Here is a 16342-nt window from a genome sequence, read left to right as displayed (position 1 = left end):
TGTAACAGTTTTGAAAAGACAAATGGAGAGAGAAGAGCTTATGGGAGGGTAATGAGTCTGACAGTAATAAAAAGACAACAAGGATCTCTGTAATGATGGACCTATTCTGTATCATGATTATCAAACACTATAATTCTGCAACATATTACTATTTGGATAAACTAGATAAAAGGCACACTAGATCCATGGTAGTTTTTGAAACTGTATGTAAATCTCAAAATAAAAAGTTTAATTCCAAAGAAAAGGCCAAAATGAAATATTTATAGTGTATGTGGGGGGGGGAGAATACTACTAAAATTTTTGCTTTTTACTAAAAAAGAAAAAATCAGGTAACCAAAATATCTAAGAACAATTCAAAGACAATAAAGTCTTGTGTTTTGCTAAGTTTTAAATTGAATGGCTGAGCATCTTACAATTGACTTACAAAAGCCAATTTGACTTAAAATTGGGCAAAAACTGTAAAGTTTTCCAAAGAAGATATTCAGAATAACCAACAAGCACATGAAAAGAAGCTCAACATCATTAAGGCAATGCAAATCAAAACCACCCTGAGATACCACTTACACCCAACACAACAGCTACTCTCCAAAAAACAGGAAACTTAAGTGTTGCTGGGAATGTAGATTAATCAGAACCTTGTGTACTGTTGGTGAAAATGTTGAATGATATAGCTACTGTGGAAAATAATATCGCAGTTCCTCAAAAAATGAAATTCAGCATTACTATAAAATACTGCAATCTCATATCTGGGTATATTCCCAAAAGAACTGCAGGCAATACCTCAAAGAAGTATTTACACACACACATTCATAGCAGCACTATTCATAATATCTAAAATATAATATCAGCTCAAGTGTCCATTTACAGATGAATGTATAAGTAAAATATGGGAAGTACATACAAGTTATTATCCATCCTTAAATATGGAAAGTAACTTTTTTTTTTTTTTGGAGAGAAGGTATCACTACGTAGCTCAAGCTGACCTTGAATTCAGTGTGTAGCCCAAGCTGGCTTCAAATTTGTAGTGATTCTCCTAACTCGGCCTCCCCAAGTGCTGAAATTATAGGCCTGCACCACCATACCCAGCTCTACAATGTACAATTTACAAATATGTAAACTGATAATTAACTCCTTAAGAAAGACTATAGATGATATAATGACAAAGATCTCATGAAACATTATGTGTAAATTACACAAGAGCATTTATTATTGTAATTAAAGATCAAAATTAATGATACACATGATATACATATAATCATGACTGCATTATAGTAAATATCAAGCAGTTTAAGGAAAACGTTTATAATTAGTTTAAGAATAAATAAAAATCATAAAGTAACAACAATATTCAAAAGGTCCTTCTCAGATAGCTTTCAAGGGGGAGTTAATGGGCAAAAAAATGGCGGGGAAACTTCTACTTAACAGAATCAATCCTAGGATTTTTCTTTGTAAAACAAAGAATATTCAATTTTGTAAATTCCTTTTACCTTTTTCTATTTCCACAGCCAGACAATATTAGAGAAGGCAAGGGCAGCATGATTTCATGGAACACTGTGGGTAGCAGTAAAAACCACTCCCATCCCCTTAATGAAGAATAAATTAACCACAATGTTATCATAATATTCAATGATTTATATAAAGCAATGGCAGGAAATTAAGGAAAGATTTCTGCAGCAAAAAACAGTTTATAATAACTATTCATAAAAGCACCTACTAGTAGATATGTTAAAGTATAAAATATTAGAATACACTATTTTTAATTCATCAAAAATAAAACATATTACTAATGAATCTGTAACTTTACAGCTAGAAAATACAAGCATATCAAATAAATACTAGAAATTTTTCAAAAGTCTTTGTACAATGTTACAGGTAACAAACATGAAAAATTCAATTTCTTCCCTCCATTTAAATAGCCACATAAAAGTACAACTGATGAAAGAGACCCATACTAGCAGTTACCTTTCAGAATCTATTTAGAAATAAACTAAACCAAAAACACATACTCACTGAAAAGATCAAAAAATATGCTACACTGGTCACTTTTCTGTCACTGGGGCAATACTGTATAACCAATACCTGCAACTTAAAGGAAGAGAGATTTATTTTGGCTCATGCCTCAGATGATTCAGTCCATAAATGGTTGGTTCCAAGCCAGAAACACCACAGCAGAGGGGTGCAGTGAAGGGAGATGATCGACCATGGCAGCCAGGGAGCAGAGAGCAAACAGAGGAGCCCAAGAAATAACCTTCTAGGTAACTCCCCCTTGCTGACTCACCCCCATTCTGGCTCAACACCCCTAATAGTACATTAGACAACTGAATTCACCAATCAATAAATCCACTGATGAACAAAGTACCTCGACGATCCAACGGCCTTCTAAACATATAAAATTTTTGGGGTACATTTTATATCTCAACCCTAACATATGCATACCAAGGAGAAAATGGATATAACAAATAGAAAATCATAAATATCACTGATGTTCTGGTTATGCTGATGCTTATCTGTAATCCCAGCTACTCCTGAGGCTGGAGCAAGAAAATCACAAACTCAAGGCTAGCCTGGACAACTGAGTGAGACTTTCAAACTAGAATGGAATAAGGGTATAGACTTCCTGATACTAATGAAAATAAAAAATAAATAGAAAAGAGTACCTAGTCAACAAATGGGGTTACAAGTGGTTAGAAACAGTAAAGCTAGATATTTCCTTATACAAAATTTTCTTTAAAAATCTTAGAAAAAATTATGAAAATTTCAACTTAGTGAGACTCTATCTCAAAGTAAAAGCAAAAGCACTGCAAATTGGATTCCCCTACATTTTAAACTTCTGTATAGCTAATGTCATAAGCAATGGACCAATAAAAACCATGTAGAACAAACACAGCATCCAAACACAGTACATCAAAAAGAATTCTTATATTTAACTTGTTGATGTCATTATAGTATTTCTAAATAGTGCATGTAAATCGAGGCATTCTGCCTCCAAAGTCTATGGGTTTTTTTGTTGTTGCTTTGTTTCGTATTTTTTGGTACTGGGGATCGAACTCACGACATTGTGCTTACCAGGCAGGTGCTTACAACACTGAGCTAAATCCCAGCCCAAAGTCTATGTTCTTAACATTATACTATACTGTATTACTCAGGTTGCACAGGTATTAACACTATACTATACTGTATTACTCAGGTTGCATTGTCTTACGGTATTGTAAGACAATGCTGTGATTTATACCTTAAGGGTTAATGGGCTGAAGTGTGGTCCACAGGGTGGTAGCATAAAAATCTTTAAATGGTGGTTCCTAGGCTAAGGATGTAGCTCAGTGGTAGAGCACGTCTGAGGCCCAGCATCACACACAAAAAAAGAGATAAGCCCAGCGAGAAGGACTCTCATTAACTGGGAGCATGTCCTCCAAAGAGATTGTATGACTCCAATCTCTACCTGGCTTCCTATCTTGCCATGAGGTCTCTCTTTCTCTTGCACATGCTCCTGCACTGTAGCGATAAGGTCAATGCAGTCAAGGGGTCCAGACCAGAATCAAAACTATGCTATTTGGTCTTTCAGCCTCCAAAACTGGGCTAAATAAACCTCTTTTCTTGGTAAGTACTCAGTCTCATGCATTTCATTAAAGAAACAGACTAACAAAGACAACTAATAGATATTCTGCTATAAAATGTACACAAGTATTTTTATATACTACTGGTAAAATGAAAATTGGTAACACTCCTCAAAGGGAACCTGATGCCATCTAACATTTTTATACACAGTAGTTTCCTGGGAGAGATCAATATGAAGAATTTTCATTTTCTATGTTATATAATTCTGTACAGTACTTGAAATTATGATCAGAAAAAAACCTCCGGTAATTGTTTTAGGTCTTTGCCTATCAAAAGCACATCACTGCTTTCCTTTTTCTAGCCTTCCTATCCTACTCTTATCTCACTCTATAGACACAAGATAGAATTGTATTTATTTCAATAACATTAGAAAGATCAGGAAAATGACTCCCTAAGGTCTCTCTTAGAAATCCTTTTTAAAAAAAATGCCATGGTTTATATCAGTGGCCCCCCAAGACTCATGCAATTATGGACTCTACCAAATCTAGTGTTTGTGACTGGTTCACTGTCTAGCACTTGGATTGGTGGTGTGAGTGTTACACTCCCCCAGGGGGTGGAGCCAGGATACGATGTAAAGAGGGAAAAAAGGTATATCTCTCTCTCTTGCCAGTTTACGCCTGGCTGTTTGCCACGGCCATGAACTGCACCCTGCCATGCCACCCTGTCATTTTTTTTTTTTTTTTGTCTTTTTCATTTTTATCAGTACCAGGGATCGAACTCACGACCGCCTGCTTGCCAGGCAGGTGCTTATGCACTGAGCTAAATCCCCAGCCTGGAACCCTGTCTTGAAGCGAAATGAATATAGACTAAAACCCCCGAGAACTATAAGAAATAAACCTTTCCTTGCTTACCTTTGGGCAACAGGTATTTTGTCTCAGCGAGGAGTAAAACGAAACTAAGACAAGCAGATTAAGACACTAGGTTGCTATCAGATATCCACAACCAAGTCAAACAGCATGTAATATAAACAGTCCCTGCTATTCTGTATTTGAAGTCCACAAAGATTAACAGGTCACCCAAAGGATTCATCTGATGTTGCCAGGATCTTTATCTTTCCCTACAAGACTGAAAGTAAATCTAGTCACAAAAACATCTCACTATGTCTCTTAAATCACTTCCAAAATCTCCAGGGGTTGAAAAGTCAAACCAATTTATTCTAGCATAGGAAACAGTCTTGACAAGGAGATTCATTGTTGGTTATGGATTTCTTGTACCACTTCTAATGTATTTCTATCTGTCTATATCTCACCTCAAAGTATAAAATGGACCTACAGTTTGCCGTCTAAGGACACTACCATCAGGAATATAAATATGTGCTCCAAACTTTGGGATGGTACAAACAACAGAATTTCAATACAAAAAAAGAGCTGTACCAAAATCCCAGCACTTACATTTTTATCTCCTCAAAGGGCTTTGTTCAAAGTAGACGATAAAACTACCAGATTCAGGCTGGGGACATAGCTCAGTTGGAGAACACTTGCCTGGCATATTTATGGGGCACCGCAAACATGTGCAGGCACACAGACAAACCCCTGAAATCCAACTTTTAGAGTGATCCTGAGTTACATAGGAAAGAACTATTTCACTTAATGCACTTTATTATAAAGGGAAAGCTTTTTAAAAATATACTTCAGCCTTTGTATCACTTATTTATTGTACTACAAGGACTTCTAGCTCAAAATGTCTGCTTTCATAAACACACATGAAGTGAAAGGGAGAGAGAGAGAAAAACTAGTTTTCACTCTCGGAGACAAGTTTCAAATATGGGAAAGAAAAAACCTCCTAGAACAAATCCTGTAGTGCTATATTACAAGTGGGGATATTCTGAAATCATTTTCTCATAGATATACAAATATAAATGTAACTATGTTTGCATACATAAAAATATTCCCTAGAGAATTCCCTAGAGAATATTACCCCAAGAGAGTCCAAGGTAGCAACACCTGAGAAGCAATAAACACAAGTTCTTGGACCTTGGCCCCTAAGTACCATTTTCCACTAAAAATAACCAAAGAATAAAAAGTTTAGAATATTTTATTGTGCTTTAAAAAAGTATGTAAATACTCAAAAAAATGTCAAAAAGAAAGTAAGCCACCTGGAAGGAGTTGTCACTGGCTGAATCAGTAACAATTTGAGCATCAAAATAAATAATGGCTGGTGTGGTGGCTCATGGCACTAAGGCTGACGGGGGAGGGCTGCAAGTCTGAGGGCTACATATTAAGACCCTGTATCCAAATTCAGACATACACAAAAACATACATACACATATGATAATGGATTATAATTCTGTAAGTAGGAAACCACATATCTACGTACATGTAAATATTTACATAATCTGAAGAGGAACCAAATACATAGTTTCAAAGTACCTAACCCCTGAAATATCTGTTACAAATGATGAAATATCTGGAGCAAAGAAAAATCTGGCAATCATAACTTGCTATCACCTAAAAAGAATACCAGTAACAGGACAAAGCAAAATTTCCAGCCCCTTGCTAAAACACAAAAGAATACAGCATCACATCTACAATAACCATGCCTAAGGTCTAACCATAAAATCTAACCTAAGTGCTAACCATGAAAAATATCAGTTCTACTAAATAAGCTTATAATTTTCAAAAGTATCAACATCTTGAAACTAAAAACAAAAATTGTTCCAGATTGAAGAATAAAAGAAGGCTGAAGCAAGAAGACTGCAAGTTCAAGTCCTGCCTAGCCACTTACTAAGACCTGTCTCTCCTAATGCAACATAACGACCCTGGGTTTAGTGTCCAATATCACACACACACACACACACACACACACACACACACACACACACAAAAGGACAACAGAATGGAATACTGAGGGCAACTAATTAAGTTTAGAGGTTAGTATTATTTTCTGAGTTTGAAAATTAAGATGTTACTATGCAGGAGAATGCAGGAGAATATTCTTGTTTATTGGACATAAAGATGGAAGTATTTCAAGGTGATAAGACATCATGATTCAACAACAAAAATGGTCCCAACTTTTATGTAGGTCTATTATTGTCTCCAAAACTAAAATCTGAAAGGAAGAAAAATTAAACTTGGGAACAGTGCTGAAAATGTAGAAAGGGTAACCTACAGACAAGAACAGGAAGTAATTTGAGAACCAGGTGGAGGGAGAGGAGGATGAAAAAATGCAATGTAGTAATACCCCTTATCTGGGGTTTCACATTCTACAGTTTCAGATGTGACCCACCACAGTTTGAAATGTTAAATAGAAAACTCCAGAAACAAACAATTCGTAAGTTTCTAACTGTGTCCTGCACCATTCCTTTAGCCAGCCTATGCCAAGCTAAATACACTGCTTACCTATTAGTTACTTAATAGCCACTTAGGTTAAGTATCAATCACACAGATACTGCAGTACTTACATACAAGTAACCTTTATTTTACTTAATAATGACCCCAAAGAACAAGCAATGCTGGCAATTCAGATATGCCAAAGAAAAACCATTAAGTGTTTTCTTTAAGTACTAAAGTTCAAGTTTTCAACTTAAAGAATGAAAAACATTTTTTTCTGTCTTGAGGATCCTAAATTATACATTAAGAATGTATCTTCAGTTGGTTGTTTTGTTTTGTTTTCTTATTAAGAGAGTGTCTCAATCTGTAACTTAAGCTGGTCTTAAAACTCACTATGTAGACCAAACTGATCTCGAACTCACAACAATCCTCCTGCTTCAGCCTCCCAAGTGCTGGGATGATAGGCACGCACCACCAGGCCCAGCAAGAATGGACTTTCAAGGCAGGCATGTTGGCGCATAACCTGTAATACCAGCACTTTGAGATACTAAAGAAAGAGGATGTAAGTTGCGCGCAGGCAATTTAGTAACTCAGCAAGACTTTGTCTCAAAATTTAAAAATAAACAAGCAAAAAAACCCAATTGCGCTACTTTTTTGTTGTAGCACCTCAAACTGCAAAAATTGTAGCCACTGCATGGCAAGGTAGGGAACTCACCCTGGGTTCCACTCCAAGTGCTAAAAAAAAGAGGGGGTTACAGCCATGATGTGTGGCCAACAGTTTAGTTACTATGGAAATGTACCAAATTCCACTGGTTTGGTAGCTGACAGCAGTCATGACAGAGACCACTAACTGTAATGCTAGATAAGCAGAATCCTCAGCCATTAGCCTGTTAAAAAAAGCTTGATTTGTTTTTTCCCTTAAAGCACTCAGGGTAAAGGTAAGTTTTTGCTAAAAACCCATGACCCTCCACTTGGGCCTACAAATATACACCCAGTAGATAACTAAAAACATAACAAGACTTTACTTTTACTTTGTATTCTTTGTTACTGTAAATCTTTGCTCTACTCCCTTCTCAGCTTTACATAAACATATGTTTATCATTTAGGGAGTGTCAGTCTAAAAACTGATTAGCGCTGAATTTCAATTCATCCCCCTTTAAGACCAAGAACAAGAAGATAAGACGTTTACAGCCACAAACAAATTGACAAATTATGTCTGCAAGTCTCCAAATTGTACTAAACTCGTAATCACGTAGATCCAAGAAAAGCAGAGCTCAGCTCCACTGAAACCACAACACATCCATTTCATGGGAATGGAACTGTCCCTAAAGCCATGTGGATTCTAGAGCTATGAAACCAGGACTAAGACAATGACCAACTGGATATGAGCCCACCAGTTAATCCTTAAAACTTGCCCAGCTACCTTTGCAGGTGGGCCAGTCTGATTCCCTTTATCAGACAGCACCACCCCTCTCCCGCAGTTGATCAAGCTAGAGTCCTTTCTTACTTTTCTTACACTTTTGTTAAAGGTCATCCTGATCTTTTGTCATCTCCATAAAGTCCCTCACCAGTTTTTCTTACTTTCTAATTAAAGCTTTTTTCTGTCAATCTGTGCCTCTGTTTTAATACCCATTATTAGTAAAGGCAAGGACTCATGCTAGCCAGTGACAATATCATCTGCAGTTTCAGGTATTCACAGGAGCAGTGATAGGGAACCTTTTAGGGACAAGTCCAAACTACAACCGCAAACCAACTTATTTATCACAAAGTGCCAACCCTGCAATTAAACCAGAATACTAAGGTTTTAGTTTAGACCCCCCCCCCAAAAAAAACCACAAAAAATAAAAGAAACCTTGGGCAGGGTGTGGTGGCACATGCCTGTAATTCCAGCACTCACTCAGGAGGCTGAGGCAAGAGGAATGCTGTGGGTCCCAGTCCAGACTGAGGTGTAAAGTGAGGTCAAGGCCAGCCTGAACTGTGCAGTGAAACCTGTCCCAAAAACCAAACCAAAACAAAAAAACCTCATACAACTCACGACATCATCACAGAAACAGCTTTGTGTGCTCCCTGTGACACCTAAACCACAGATTTGCCCTCATAGTCATCAGCAGTCAATCAACCAGATAATAAAACCATACTAGAACACTAAATAATTAAAGATCTAGTACAGGTGTCTGAATTGTGGAAGATCTCGTAGACAGTTTCACTGTAAAAATAAGAAGAGTATCTCCTAAAGGACAGAAAACACCTGTACTAAGAAATCAATCTATGCAGCTGGGCACAGCCTATAATTCCAGCACTAGGGAGGCTGAGGCAGAATGATTGCCACAAGTTTGAGGCCACCTTGGGCCAGATGGTGAGTTCCAAGCCAGGCTGAACTACAAAGTGAGACTTTAAAAAGAAAAAAAAAAAAAGTCAAGCTGTCAAGCTATCAATATATCCTAAAGGAAAAACACATTAGTTAAATACTTCTCCCTTTCCTCTTCTAACAAATTCCCCAACAAGACCAAGTATTGTACGGGCTACAAAAGGGCACTTGAATGACCAATACAAATCATGCATAATATGAAACTTTGACTTCCATGAAAAATCTCACATTTGAAGAAAAAGTAAAAGTATAACAAACATACAAAGCGCAGTAAAATCAAATTTCAACTAGAGGAAACAGAAAACAATGTTAAAATAATAATCAGTATCTCAGAGACTCTAAGTTACAGGTAGGCAAAAAAATACAACTAAAAAAAAAAAAATCAGTCTGATAGTGGCTCACACCTGGAATCCCAGCTACTTGAGAAGTCAAGGCAGGAAAAATCTCAAATTTAAGGCCAGCCTAGACACTCCAGCAAGACTCTCTTTCAAAATAAAAATAGAGATGTTGCTAAATCATAGAGAGTTTATCTGTCACACACAAGGCCAATCCCAGTATTGAAAGAAAAAAAGTACTATTATATCAACAGTTTACAAAGACAGTGCGAAATCAGGCATGGTGGCACACACCTGTAATCCCTGCACTCAGGAGGCTGAGGCAGGAAGATCAAGGCAAGTTCAAGACCAGCCTGGGCTACAAAGTGACCTCAAGACCAGTTTGTACTGCACAGTAAGAACCTGTCTCAAAATTAAACAAAACAAAATTATAATGACAGTGCAAATTCAACAGTTGGCAATACAAGTACCTTACCAAGAACAAAGTCAATCAACCCTATTAGTGCTATATGGAACATTACAGTGTATTCCCAGACTTATTTTTTAAATGCTACTTGTTCTTGGGAGTATCTTTAATTAAATTTAAAAATTAAATAATAACTAATAAAAATTAAAAATAAAGTGAAGGATTCAGATGACCCTCAGTGGTATAGTGCTTGCCTATGTTCAATCTCAAGCACTGAAAAAAATAAAATAAAAAGTATATCTATAATGAAACTGTAAACTTTTTATTTTTGCTTGTAAATGCATAATGAAATGCGTTAACATTTGGAAAATATGTGTAAGTCAATGCACCAGTATTTTCCAAATGACCAATATATGTTATAAAACCGTTTTAAGTGGGTAAAAGATACATGCAAAATACAAAAGAAACATAAAGAGTTTAATGAAAAAATTAAGAAATAATAATTTCACTAATATGATTTCAGATTCAAAAACGAAATTAACCTTTCAGCAATTACTACTTGGGACATTTGGAGGCCCGCACGGGGATTGATCAACCCCGAGACGCGGCGGTGGACTGCATTCTCCTACACAGTGCTGCAGCTGCAGGACAGGTGAGTAGAGGATAAGCCTGGGCCCTGGGTGGCGCGCACCTACAGGGTTTGTAGACTCCTCTCAACCTCACGCGTAAGTGGCGGGTTTCTTGGGCCTCACGCGGTGAGTATGAAACATAACACCAGAACTTAAGGTAATAAAAGAGTGTAAAACATAAACATAGAAGTAAAAATAACAGAAGATATATTAAAAATGGGAAACATGCCAAGTAAAGATACACAGCCTTGGTGTTGGTCCTTCGGAGACTCCTAAAGTCCAAGGACCTCAAGGTGGGGCGTAAGACTTTAGAAAATTTCCTTGCAGAGATTGACAGCTTTGCTCCCTGGTTTCTGCCTGAGAATAAAGAAAAGCCTGACCACCGCCAGACCTTGTCGTGTGTCTTTCCTGCCGGCCGGGAGCGGACATCGACATTTGATGCATGGGAGATGCATGCCTGCAATCCTGTACCAGAGGTTTGAGATAAGCAAAACTGTCTCAAAATTTAAAAAATTTTAAAGGCTGAGAATGTAGCACAGAGGTAAAGAGCCTTGAAATGGGTCCCAAGTACCAAAATAAATGAATAAATAAATAAATAAGGAAAAGAGGAAGAGGAAGAAAGCAAAGTTACTGTATTACTTGTTAAATCTGGTATATCAAGTACTTGTCAAATTTTAGTATCTAACACTATTTACAACTATCTAAAAAGACAATGACAATATTTTTCCGTTTTCTACCCATATACCTGATTAAGGCTGGATTTCCTTCCCAAACTTCAACCAAAACAACATACTGTAACATATGGGATGAGGAAACTGATATGAAAATTGAGCTGTTTTCTGTTAAGTTAAACATGAGGCTTGCAAAAATACAAAACTGCCATTCTTCTTACTAAATTGCAGTAAAAATTCATTATCCTATGGGTTCCACATGTATGGATTCAACCAACTGTCAACTGAAACTATCTGCCAACAAAACCTGCACCTGTATTGGGCATTTACAGATTCTCAACCATCTGTGTAAACACTAAAGGATTCTAAGACCAAAAACTTTGAGACTAGTGTCCTCCCAGCTGTTACAAATGTCATATAATTATACTATATATTATAACATAGTATAGAGCCAATCCTCCAACAGACAATTGAAATATACAAAGTACTGTTCCTCAAAATAAGTCAACCCAGACTACTCAATAAATGGTCCCTGACGTATTAATAGTTTAACTTGATCTTTTTTTTTCACTTTACAATGATGCAAAAGTTACATTCAGGGGAACTATACTTCAAATTTTGATCCTTTCCCTAGCTACCAATCCAAGATACCATACTTTCTCACAGCTGTAGCACAAGATCTCAAGGCTCAACAATCACTATACGGTGTACAGGACTGCCAGAGTTTTTTAAGTATTCAACTACATGAGATGTTCGACCATATTATAAAACAAGCTCTGTTAGGTAATTTAGCCTAACTACAGGTGGTGTCCTAGGAACATTTAAGGTAGGCTAAGCCAAACTATGTCAGTTTAGTTGTACTAAGTGCACTCTTTTGTTTTTGCTTTTGCTTTCCTTTTTTTTTTTTTTTTTTTTTTTTCTTTTTGAGGCAGGGTCTCACTACACAGTTCAGGTTAGCCTTGAATTCACTTTGTTGCTCAGGTTGGAATTGATCTTCCTACTCCTGAGTGCTGGAATTATAGCACCACTACACTCAGCTACTAAGTGTGTTCTTCACTTACAATATTTTGCAGTTATAATAACTTTTTCTACTGCATGTTTTGAACAGTATTTTTGAGATGATAAATATGAGCAAATAAAGTTTGAAAAGGCGAAAGACAAAACGTTAAACCTAACTGATAAATATAAAAAATAAGGGAAGTAAATGAAGCTGACTATAAAATTAGGAAGCTAATAGAATTAGAAGAAAAAGCTGAATACTACCAAGATTTCTCTTTTACTATTACAAAACCAAACTGAAAAACTGGGCGTAGCATGGTCCAAAGGTTAGGGATAATAGGCAACCAAAGAGAAAATAATGTGGAAGAAAAAAAACAAGGAGAAGTGGACGGCAACAATGACAAAACAATTTACTTAGATAATTCAAAATCTTAATTCATATATTTTCTATGGCAACAATGGTGAAGGGTGGTTTTCTTAAGGCAGGGTCCCACTGCATAGTTCAGGTTGGTCTCAAATTCACAGCAATCCTCCTGCCTCATCCTATTCCTATGCCAGCACACCTGGCCTAGGAAAAGACATCATTACGGGTTTGTCACAGGTATTTCCAGAAATAAATAAAGCAGATAGAAAAATGAATGATTAAAACAAATGAAATGAAAATGCAAGCAACATAGGCTAGGTAAAAAGAACGAGGCTAAGTAGCAATTACAAAATTACTTTCCTATCCAAAATCCTTTTTTTTTTTTTTGGTATGGGGATCAAACTCACGACCTTGCGCTTACCAAACAAGTGCTTAAACCACCAAGCTAAATCCCCAGCCCTCTACCCAAAATCTTTTAAATATGCATAATCCAAAATACTGCCATACACTAGTTCTACAACAAAAGCAGTTTACACTCTACATTGAATTATCTATAAGCAACTATTTCAAATAAATGCCTAAATATGGGCCTAATTTTCTGAAATTTTAAAGTGCCTTAGCTCAATAACAAGGATGTCTAAACAGAATATTAGATTTAATGTTTAATATACTAGTAATGTAAATACAGTTATCACTTAACAGCACACAATAAAAAGTTGGTTTCCACATTTTAACCTCTATAAGCTTTTAAACATAAAGTTAATGACAATTTGACCTCAACTGGCAAGACTTCATAACAGTACTTGAATTAGGTGAAGTTTTGAAAACTCATTACTTTCCTACAAAGATAACCGCCACACATTTTATGTAACATAAGCAAACACTTTGGAAGTATTCTGTATTTTCTTTTTGGGGGGGGGGACAGTTTCTTTGTTTTATATAAGAAGTCGTACAATACTAAAATATACCAATATTGAAGCCATCAAAAGTATTTTAACTTTTTTAAAGCCTCTTTTCAAACCTTTGCCCACATTTTAAATAAGGCTTTAACAGTATTTACAGTTCTATGGTAGTATATAAACTTTTCATTAATTCAGTGCTAAACTGAATTTCAAGTAAACCACGAAATGCAACCTTATTGAAGGTGAAAAAAAAGAACCAAAAACAACTACAAAGGTGAACATCTTGCTTCTGAAAATGTTAGACTCTACTACACACTACCTTTCATGAAAAAATTAAGAATGGCCTTTAGAAACAGAGATTTAGTCTATTTCAACTCCTATAATATTTTTTTAAAATAATATGAAATTTACTAATTCTGAGAAACCATCTTTGAAAAGTGGTAATTCTCTGTAAAAGACTTGCTTTACTATGGCTTTGTTGTTCTGAGGCCAAGTACAATCCATATAAGGAAACTGAAGTTCAGTGTCATTTATTGTTTCCCTCTTTCAGATACCTAATAACCTCTTCTGCTTCCAAATGATATGTCCCAAAAGTATAAAGTACATGTGACGTGCTGTATATTCCTTGATAAAGCTAGTTTAACATAACAGGAATTACTTCATGATTCACAAATTTTACAAGGACTTTAAAAACAAAAACCTCCAGAGAACAAGCTCTAGAAACAAAACAAAAACAGTAATAAATCATTAAAAGATCCTCTTTTTAAAACACTTAAGATAAAGCAGCATAGACGTTGTGAAATTTGATCGTGATCTTTAATACCTACTTTTCTCTTTCACCTAAAGAAAATTAACTTTTTCTTCAAATTTCCGGTAATTACTTTGACATCATTTGATTAACTATAAACATCCAAGTATACAAACCAACAGAATATCATATTTATTTAATACCTGTGCAAAGGTACTGTACCATCTTCCACCTCTCGTTACCACAAAAGCACTGCGAAAAACTATTAAAAAAAAAAAAAAAAAAACACCATCGCAGAAAAAAGTTTGGGCTTCCTGCAATCAAAACTAGTTTGTTCCGTGCAGACTACTCATTGGGCCAGCAATGTTCGCGGCTCTGACTGGTGGAATGTCTGCCAGACTTCACGAATTCCTGCCGGCACACTGAGTACCTATATCATTTATTAAGCAGAACCAAACAAAAACAGGAGGGCCGACACAGGAATGAGGAAAGTGCAATTCACAACTACAGCTTCTTATTACAATAAATTTGATTACCAAAAAATCGTTTTAACCGATTTACTTTTCTTATATAATCTGTTCCAAACTGCACAGAAACTCTAACAAATCAACTAGTTACAGGTGCGCACTGCTTTTTAAATCATGCCTCTCTCTTAACCTGTAATCCCTTACAATCTCCTTTTTCTTAACAGATCAGTTACAAGCCTACCAAACACACTACAGTACTTGCTTTCGATTACTCAAGCATTTTAACCACTATAGGTATAACTGAAGAAAGCTATTATCCGCCCTAAAAAAACAACTAAGAATGTCCAATTACGTTTCTAAAATCTGACTAAATAATACTTAGAAGGGCCTTGTACGTGTACGATTAACGCAAAAAACCAAAATAATCGGCAATCATCATAAATGTGGCAGCCATGTCAAACGCAGTAGCACTCGCGGTAGAAACCAAACTTTCTTCCAAAACAAAAGTTGCCACATTCAGCAACTTAACATACATCGTATACGTCCTGGAAAACTACGATTTCTGGATCTTGGGCTGAACAAAGGCGCTCTTTATTCGGGTTGCTGACAACTTTTCGTCCCACCACATTCTTACAACCTCTTAAAAAAACAAAATCCAGATGGTAAAGGGGACAGAATCAGTTCTAGTATTCACCTCGCAAAGTTAAATCCACTCCAGCATGAAAAAAAGCACAATTCAGGGTAATTTCGGCAAAGTGAAAAGCACTATGAAGTACCGTCTGCTTTCCGGCCCAAGAACTTTGTGACTTGCGGACACTTTTCGTGTAATTACCTTTCTGTCGGACAGCGTCTCAGGGCAGCTTTTTCAAGGCTCCGCTTGACATGATTTCCTTCCCTTCGTGAGTCACTTAGGACCCAGCCGAGTTTCTCCCTAGGGCGAGCGGATGTGGAGTGGCCGCCAGCCGTTCGCGGGTTGGAGGCTCTGGTGGGGGCTGGGACGCAGGCTGGCTTCCTGGTCTCGAGTTTTGCAGGAGTTTCCCAGCCCCAACCAGGATCTCCGCCGAAGGAAGGAAAAAAACTTTTCACTCGTGACACCGCCCGGAATTGCCGTGCGAAACTCACTTCCTGCCTCGGCGAAAAGCAGGATCCAGTCCGTCCAGGGGAACCCGGAAAAACAGCCCGGCGCGCGCCGCGGAGGGGGAGGGGACGAGTGGCCGCCGAGGGCCGCGGGCTCCCCACGGCGGCGCAGCGCGACCCTGGGGGCCCAGATGCTGCCCCGGCGCGCGGCTAGCCTCGGCCGCGCTAGGCCGCCGCCTCCTCGCCGCCGCCGCCCCCAAAGCCGGGCGGGGAGGTTATTGTCTCTAGCGCCTGCCGCGCCCTTCGCAGGCGTCGCGGCCGCCTCGCCGAGCGGCACTGGGAGCCGAGGGGCCGGGAAGGCTCGAAGGCAGCCCCCTCCCCCGGCCGCCCGCCTGCCCGCCCGCCCGTCCGTCCCCGCCTTCCCCTCGCGCCCTCGTGTGCTCTCCCGTCTTCCCGCCGCTGTCCCTCCGCGCACAGCTCAGGAGGTGGGGG

General features: G+C 37.8%; 1 protein-coding gene across 9 annotated transcripts in view; it reads right to left on the bottom strand.

Moving 5' to 3' along the window:
- Erbin (erbb2 interacting protein) overlaps positions 1-16075 on the bottom strand; it is a 115717-nt gene extending 99642 nt beyond the window's left edge. For all 9 annotated transcript variants that reach the window (XM_063258261.1, XM_063258265.1, XM_063258264.1 and 6 more), the window contains exon 1: positions 15606-16075. The gene's annotated coding sequence lies outside the window, so the exon portion shown is untranslated. The remainder of the gene's footprint in view (positions 1-15605) is intronic.
- Positions 16076-16342: the final 267 nt, after the last annotated feature.

Source organism: Cavia porcellus, unplaced genomic scaffold, assembly GCF_034190915.1.
Source record: "Cavia porcellus strain 051 isolate PalLab524CR breed Dunkin Hartley unplaced genomic scaffold, mCavPor4.1 scaffold_11, whole genome shotgun sequence".
Taxonomy (NCBI): Eukaryota; Metazoa; Chordata; class Mammalia; order Rodentia; family Caviidae; genus Cavia; species Cavia porcellus.
The sequence above is the reverse complement of the archived record's forward strand: the minus strand, read 5'-3'. Positions and strand labels throughout refer to the sequence as shown.